Consider the following 8938-nt stretch of genomic DNA (forward strand, 5'->3'; position numbering starts at 1 on the left):
CGATGACAGACATATTGTCACATTATCAGGCTTAAAGTGTTCAGACACCGTGCCTAAATTCAGGCGTGAGCTGGTATGCTTAAGATTTGAGAGATGAGTGTGCAGGTAACCATCTCTCCCATGCTGATTTTTGTGAAGGCTAGCCTTACTTTTTTATCTTAATTCATTTTTGTCTTATTCAGGCGTTACAGAACTTTCATGGTCACAAATAAAACAAAAATACAATTTAATTTGTTTGTTCTTAAATTAATGCAGGCCTAGGCTAGAATTCGGATTTTACTGTAAAATAACATTAGCTGTTAGGATTACCCAGGATATTGTCACACCTAAACCTAGCTTCTGTAATCTTTCAACAAAAGTTAGGATGTGTATTATGTTGAATATGGGTGTGCCGCACGGACAGTCGCATAGGCTAAAGCACAGAATAGAAGTCACTGGGCTGCCAATCTTGCAGTGTATTTGTGAATGTAGCCTGCACAATGCAAAGAAATAGATAAACTAGGTGCATTTCCATAGAAATGAACATTGCGAGACACCAGATATTTCTTCTATGATCTCATCCCATAAAGCTTTTCTTTGACTTGTTAGTTTTTTGAACATTTATTTTATCTAATGACATAGCAAACATGATGAATTGAATCCACATATCCTTGCAATTGCGAAAACTATTTTTCACTAGCCTAAAACAATGAGGTCGCAAAAACAATGACTTCAGACTTGACCTGCGACTCCACTCAAAAGACTGACTTGACTCGGACTCGAGCTTCGAGACTCCTGAACAAGCTGTATTTCATGCAATTATTGCTTCTTTTAATCTAAATGTAGTCATGTATTTCTATTTTATTTTATTGCTACATACAGTATACTTTGGAAAACGTTTAACGAGCGGCATGGCCCCTTTGCCTCAGTGAGATGAGGTCTGGCGTTAGCCAGGCTAAATCCGCAGGATAATAGCTGTGTCATTTCTATGATGCTACCCCATTACCCCACATGGCTTTTGTCTGGGTCCTAACCCTGCTACTCTCCACTCCCAACCGACACTTCTCCTTTCATTTCAGCTACAAATGAGAATTTTCACCTCCTGGAATTCACCAAAATGAGACAATAGCCAGATATTCAGGATGTGAACATATTAATCCTACCGTTACCCCATGTCGGCTAATGACAAGTTTTTAATTTCTGTTGGGGGTGGGGATTCATAAGAGATCATGCATTAGGGATATTGAGCTCATTTGATTTATGCAGCTGAAGTGTCTGTGTCATTAACCAGCAGTAGTCGGAGAGCTATCCTCGACACATATCACCAGCTTGTGCTGTGTGTGAGAAATATTATGGGATGTTTGCTACAGTAGGCTCTACCTGTGTTGACAAGACGGAAAGGATCTCTGAAGTATGCTGGGGGGGTGGGGGGTGGTCTTTTAGTTGTTGGACCTGTTGGGTTCAGAGCTACAGTACATACATGACAGTTGTGGAATTTCCATCTTCCGTCTTGTTTTTCTCATGAAATGATCATATGTGCTGATATAAACAGTCTGTCAAGAGAGAGCTCTGACGCTGACAGTTTGGTTGCTTCCACTGCTGTCTGCTAGGGGGCGATAATGTATTTGTGGGTCTGACTTGAACTGTTCCTTACCTTCATGGGAAAGAAGGTGCCTTTAAATTCAGAACCATAGGAAGAGCACTGATTTGACAACCTACAGTAAGAATTTATCAACTAAAATGTGTGTCTGCTTGATTTAATGACTTTTGGTTGTATATTGTTCTATCATATATTTGGCAGTTACAAATGTTCTGGATAGAACTGGATAGATTGGGCTATACTTCATAATTTACATTCCATACTATCCACATACTGTGAGGGTTTCAACATTTAATAGGGCTATACTAAGAACTAACTTTTTATATAACATAGGAAGAATGAACAGTGTTTTTCCTTACTGACTGAACAATCTTTCCTTACTGACTGAATGTGTGACAGCAATGTATTGGTACAAACTCAAAGTATTTGCTGTGACCCTGTGAAACTAGTTGTCAACGAATAGTGGCCCAGTATGATCGGGTCTCATTGTTCTGGGCCTCTCATCTGGATGACTGATCTGGGCTACTGTTTGCACATGCAGGCCTATTGTCATGGTTGTCTTTTGGTGTGACTTTTGTCACTTGTCTGGTGTTACTTCATGTGGTTAAGTGATGTACATTTTAGTGCCCTCTCTACCCTGGATGTGAGCTGAACTTCAGTCGTGTGTATAAGATAACCTTTTGACCATGGGCGTAGATTTAGGGTGGGACGCTAAGGACTAGTCCTAATCAACATTTTAAGATGACAAAATTGTCCCCACCAATATTTTAGCGAACTCATTGCTGCTGATCATTCCGACAGCCAGCACGACAGTACAAGAAACGTCATTTGACTGAATGAAAAACCGAGGGGGAGGGGAAAGGTTATCTGACACGCACGCTAAACTTTGCACTGGCAGCCAAGCGAGCGGGTGTGTCAACGACAACGGTAAGTTACTGCCAACACATACCCCATAAAAGGCCAGAGTAAAACATTTTGATATTCCCTTTGCCCTTGATAATAAACATGTTTGCCCCTTTTTGTGGTTTGTAGATTTGTAGCTTGAATTTCCCCTTGGGGATCAATAAACTATCTATCTTTCTATCTAGATCAGCTATGCCACCCAAAAAGAAGAAAGGGGACATAATACGCTTTTTCATTATGCAGAGTCTAAGTAGGCAAAATAACTAGCCATACAAACTGGCAACTGGTGACCAGGCTTTCATTTTACTGTGTAAAATAGCATTAGCTGTTAAGATATAGTCACAGCTAAACCTAGCTTCTGTAATCTTTCAACCAAAGTAAGGAGTCATGTTGAATAAGGGTGTGCCGCACGGATAGTCGCATGTCACAGAATATAACTCACCATCACTGACTGTTTATGGGGCTACCAATCTTGCAGTCGCAATAAACAATGGATCCAAGACATTTTCCTGTTCCTATTCTGTTTATGTAGGCTAATGTATTTGTGAATGTAGCCTGCGCAATGCAAAGAAATAAAAGATAAACTATGGTGCATTTCCATACTCATAGAAGTGAACATTGCGAGACACCAGATATCTCTTGATCTCATCCCAGAAACATTTTCTTTGACTTGTTAGTTTTTTGAACATTTATTTTATTTATTTATTTTATGACATAGCAAACATGATGACATAGCAAACATGATGTTGAATCCACATATCCTTGCGAAAACATTTATATTTCTTTTATAACAAATATTTTTCACTAGCCTAAAACCGTGAGACTGAAAGCTAATTGCGTTCGCGTTAAAGTGACAGGCACTCAATTAGATTTAGCCTACATACCACAAATGATGATATTAAAGACAAGTGTAGCCTAATAATTTAAATATCAATTTGATGTATTCAAATTACTAAATATGTTTAGCTATTAATAATTATGCAGATCATAAAATACTATAAATAATTAACAATATAAAGTTGAATTAGAAATAGAAACCTATGACAACCATCACTTTCTATGTGTGTGTGTGTGTGTATGTGTGTGTGTGTGTGGAGGGTCAATCAAATTCTATGATTGCCACTGATGTGAATGATCTCACAAATCACACAAACCAAATCAAATGTTAAAAAATCCCAAAAGTATCGAAATTGAGATTCTTCACTTACTATTGGTAGCCTATTGAAACAATAATGTTGGTATCGTGACAACAGGAGTTGGGGATGTGAGTTTGGGGATGTGTCCCCACCAAAGCTGAGACCAAACCTACGCCCTTGCTTTTGACATACAGACTGTTTAGACACTAATAGATCTGACCTAAACATCCCAGCTCTGTCACACGACACGATACATCAAATATTTATTTATTTATTTATTTATTATCATTTCAGTTTTGAGCCCTAGCACATATGTGCATGTTCAATTTACGTTTTCATATTTTATGTTTGCCTATGTTTTCATATTCACATCACATTCGGCAATATTTAAAGCAATACAATGAATTCTCCCAAGTGTGTGTTTTTTTTACTTTAAGACTTGTTAGCATTTCAAATAAAACATTTAATACATTAACATTAATCTCTCATCTAAATAAATCTGTCAGCTTTTCTTCTTTCTTTAGTCATTTTTGAAAAACTCCCCTCATGGCCTATTAATAAAAACTAGATTTTCACCGGAGGTGGTCTTTAATGTAGTTGCATTTTTTTTTACATGTCAGTATTAGCAGTGAACATTGTCTCAGGGAACTTTACAGAGCCAGAGAGACACAATGGAAGGTAAAAATTCCTTTAGTGGTTGAAAATGTGTGGTTAAAACTTTTTAGTGGTTGAAAACCTGAGGTAAAACCCAGTGCAGATGGAAGGAAGAATCATCTGCCTGAAGCTAGCCAAGGAAAGAGACAGGCATCAATGGGATCTTTTCCAGACTGACCTGAAGAGCAAATTCAAATTTGCTAACAGGTTAGTCTGGGTTCAGCCAGGCTAGGAGAGGGTAAGAAACATGGATGGAAGAAAGACTAAATGGATAATAACAACAAAGAGAAACAGATATATGACACTACATGTATATGCTGGAAAGACCACATGGGGAGTAAATAATCTTTCTTAGCATGAGCATAACACCATCATTTTGTTTTATGACAATCCATGCCATTTATTCCATCATATCAGAGGAGCAATATTTATATATTTTGTCAGTTTCACCTGCAATGGCTTTTCCATCAGCTCCCTACAACATTCCGTTCCTCATGCCCTAATTTTCCAATAACCCAGAAAGTCTCACTGGTCCAAAGTAGGTCCAGTGACTTTAAGTAGTGGTGTTAAATTTAATTCCTGGGAAGCTAATACTGGCTCACTAAGTGTTCAGCGTTTACCCCTTTAACCATCCACTTTTGAACACATGGGCAAACTGGCATGGGGATTGACTCTCAAACCCACAAAATGACCTAAGTGGGTCAGTAGCAGGCACATCTTCCTAGAGTCCAAAGGCTCCCTGTAGCACCATTCAATGAATTCAAACCAGAGGTTGTACACATGACAATAATGGAAAGATTCCTAACTCCCAATGAACCTAGTGACAAACTTTATCAAATAAAACAACAGTGTAGTATTTGAAGAATAGAATAGAATGACTATTTTGTCATGTCAGATATTGTCTTCGTCTCACCAATAAAATAGACAATACATACAATATGCACACTATAGACACAATTCAGTAAAACAGAGTTCATTAAAGGTACACTATGCAGGTTTACTGTAGGTATTTTTGGTGACTGTAGAGTCCTAGACCTAGAGTAATGGTTGAGGTCTCTACGAACAGATCTAGCCAAGATCTCTCTAATGACATTAGAACTGTTCAAAAACCGACATGAACCAAGATATGTCGGTGATGCTGATTTATGCTGTTTCACTTGGAGCCTTTGACCAGTCTGAGCAAGGACACAGGGGGTTAGTGCTTTTCAGACAACCTGCCATTCTCTGAAAGACGAGGCTAACCAAACAAGCACAAAGGAGCCAGAGGGAGCCAGCCTCATAGAAGCATTTGCACTGTATAGTCAGGCTATTCAGCGCTGACTTCAATGTCACTTCCCAAACCGGGGGCTGGCTTGATGTTGCAGAACACACAAAGCTTTCAAGAAGTAGATATTTTTGTCTAAATAAGTGAAAGTTCTTATCTGCACTTCTTTTTTTTTGCGTATTGCCCATATCTTTTCACACAAACACACACACACACATACACACACACACACACACAAACCACACTCAACACAACCCTAATTAACACGTCATTTATCCTTCTGTGAGTTCCATCCGGACAGGGACTGCCTGGTCCCAGGCTATCATTAGTGTTGTCTGTGGGTCATAGAATCTCAACTCCAATCTACTAACCACCCATCCCACCCCCCACTCAACCCAAACCTTATTCCGCCACAATATACACACACAGACACACACACATGCATGGGACAGTTGCCATGGCGGCAGTTTCCGTGACGACGGCTGCAGATGCTGGAGCCACAAGTGCGAGGGGGGACCGTTGTCATTGGCCCTGATGAGCTGTAATGTAATTGCTTTAGGGAGATGAGTGATAGTGTAATTGCCACAAGCTGGATGGATGCTGATGTAATCGTCGGGGCTGATGGAGTTGTCAGTGAGGTTTTTCAGAGCACCAGAGTCAGTCAGTTCCCCAAATACATTCATCACAGGTAAAACCACACTTGGGTGTTTTTTTGTTTTTCCTTTTATCTTTGGGAGAGAGAGAGAGAGTTGGGGGGGGGGGGGGGGGGGGAAAATGGTATGTCTCTGAGCGAGGCCTCTGTTAAAAAGATGGACCAAATGAAGTCAAGTGAAAGCTATTGGACATTTCTGCTTTCTTTTGTCTTTATGGTGGTTGTCACAGTCCTGGCATGCATCGAGAGTTTCCTCTGTTGTAACACTGTGACCTTATTTGGAAAGTCCTAAATCCTAAAACATGTTACAATAACAATATGAACAGGAAAATAGATGGCAAAGCTCATAAGAATGGTCAGAACTAGATGTACCGCGTAGCGGTACAAAATATGACCGCCGCTCAGTCCTGCACATCCATTCCGCAAAAATAAATCATATTAATGAATTTGTCTCCATCTTCTACTCCATCCCCCACTCTTGAAACTTTTGTGTATGCTTGTTTGGAATGTGTGTTTGCACACATTCCGCACACAAAGTAGCCTACTGGCGCTGCAAAGGTGAATAGATTTGTTTCTGGGCCAAAAAATCTGTAACATTGTTATAAAACCTTTAAAATCTCTAAACAATCACAAGTAGGGCAGTTCATCACAGTCCATCCATTGCAACTGGACTGATGAAAGGTACACCTGTAGGCTACATTGTATTTGGGAAAAGCAGAAGGTAGCAGCATAATGTATTTATTTATTTATTATTAAACAAAACAATCCCTGTCAGTTCCATGCAGTTTTCAACAGCTATCAAGAAGAGAGGTCATGTCATGGATTTTTGTGAATGTTTCTTCTTCTACATATGCATAAGTTTAGTCATCTAGTTCAAATGATATTCAGCTTTATTGTCAATGCACAAATTAAATACCAGTAGTCTAAAACAAAATGCCGTTTTACCCAGTGGTGCAAATAACTGACATGTCCAAAGGGCCTTCATGAAATGCGTTAACGGGCAAAGTTGAAGAGCTACTCTCCGTTATTGTTTGTGCAAATAATATGCTGATTCATGTTCCCTTGCATTTTGCAACCATGAGGTCAATGGTTAAGCTCAATCTTTTGACGCAATCTTTTGATTTTCACCCAGCCTAGTCCATGGTAGGCGCCCGATAGAAATATTGTTTAATTTTGCGATTGAGATATCCACGCACTGGCGCCCCCCCTGCGACGTGTTCGCCCCCCGGTTTTAGAGCTATTCTAAATGCAAAAATGCATAGAGGGAGTTATGACAAAACCGTGACTGTTAACAAACTATAAGCTATATAAGGTAGGCCCTATGCTAGGCCTATTACACAACTTGTCGCTAGGCTATGCTGGCGACCCAAATAAAATCTCCGTTGGAACCAATGGCTTACACCTTACAGTATCAAGCTGCCACCTCTTGGCGAAAAGTTAATAGTTTTGCATATCAGTAGTAATACATTTCACGTAGCTGTGAATCACGGAAAGGGCGAATGAAGTGGACACTTCTAAATGGAACCCAACCCACTGTACAGTAGCTCAAGGTCTGTGGCTAAAGCAGCCATAATGAAAGCGTTATCATTGTTTGGATACTTCACACACACGTGTTTTTTAATCGCATAGACTACAACTACCAAGCTGGAATCAAAGCACATCGACTCCCCTCTCACACCCTAAACACGCACTTCGAACAAACAAAAAGCGCCTCAGTCTCACGGAATAGCCATAGGCAAAACTGTATCTGACCGGTGTAACGTTGGTACTAAATCATTCATCGCAAAGAATGATTTTTGTAGCACGTGCAACAAATATGTGTAGGTACAGCCAGAGACGGTTGATAAAGCGAGACGATTCACAGAAGGGTTCTTCCTGTTCCCCTATGACGTAGGGTTCACTAGCGCCACGCCTTTTTAGGAGACTAGCGAGAGATTCTTTACACTGTGGCCCTATGGAAGAAATCATTTTTTCTCGGATTATGCCCCAGCCCTTAATTATACAGCTCGAGATTGGGCATTTTAATGCATTTTCTGTAATTCACATGTGTTCCTTACATTCTGACAACGACATGGCGTTTTTCAGATGAACAGTTAATGAGAAAAACGACTTTGTTGGCCACTTGTCTGTCTGTTTCTGTAACCCAATGGCACGCGATCTACTAAGTAGCCGAAGGTTCTCTGGAATAAGTTACCGTTGCTTACCACTTCGATGTTGATCACAGACGGCCATACACATAAACTAGGGCAGTGGTTTCTCAACCTTTTTTCAGTGATGTACCCCCCTGTGAAATATTTTTTCAGCCAAGTAGCCTTCCCCCTAACCAGCGCAAAGCATTTTTGGTTGAGAAAAAAAAGATTTAAAACAGAGCACTGTGCCATCAGTGTCTAATTTATTAAACTTTGGAACTAATAAACACATACAAAATTCAAACATTTGGATAGTAATCCATGACTACATTTATTGCAAATTATTTGTATATTTTAAAATCTCACGTACCCCCATTTGAGAACCACTGTACTATAGTATTGCATATTATTGTTTAACAAGTAGGTCATATCACATAATAATCTGGACAGCCAGGGGTGCGTTTCCCAAAACCATAGTTTGCATTGTAACCAACAAAGTAGCTAACTTAGTTAGCAACTATGGTTATGGGAAACGTGCCCCTGGTTAACAAGTTGCTAACTAGCACACCTAACCAGACGTCTGCTTTCTCAATTAGCCTTACCTCTGATGTTTGATAAAGT

Source organism: Alosa pseudoharengus, unplaced genomic scaffold, assembly GCF_046254945.1.
Source record: "Alosa pseudoharengus isolate Yale_2024_CS ecotype anadromous, Long Island Sound unplaced genomic scaffold, YU_APseudo_1.1 YU_APseudo_1.1_scf_23, whole genome shotgun sequence".
NCBI lineage: Eukaryota > Metazoa > Chordata > Actinopteri > Clupeiformes > Clupeidae > Alosa > Alosa pseudoharengus.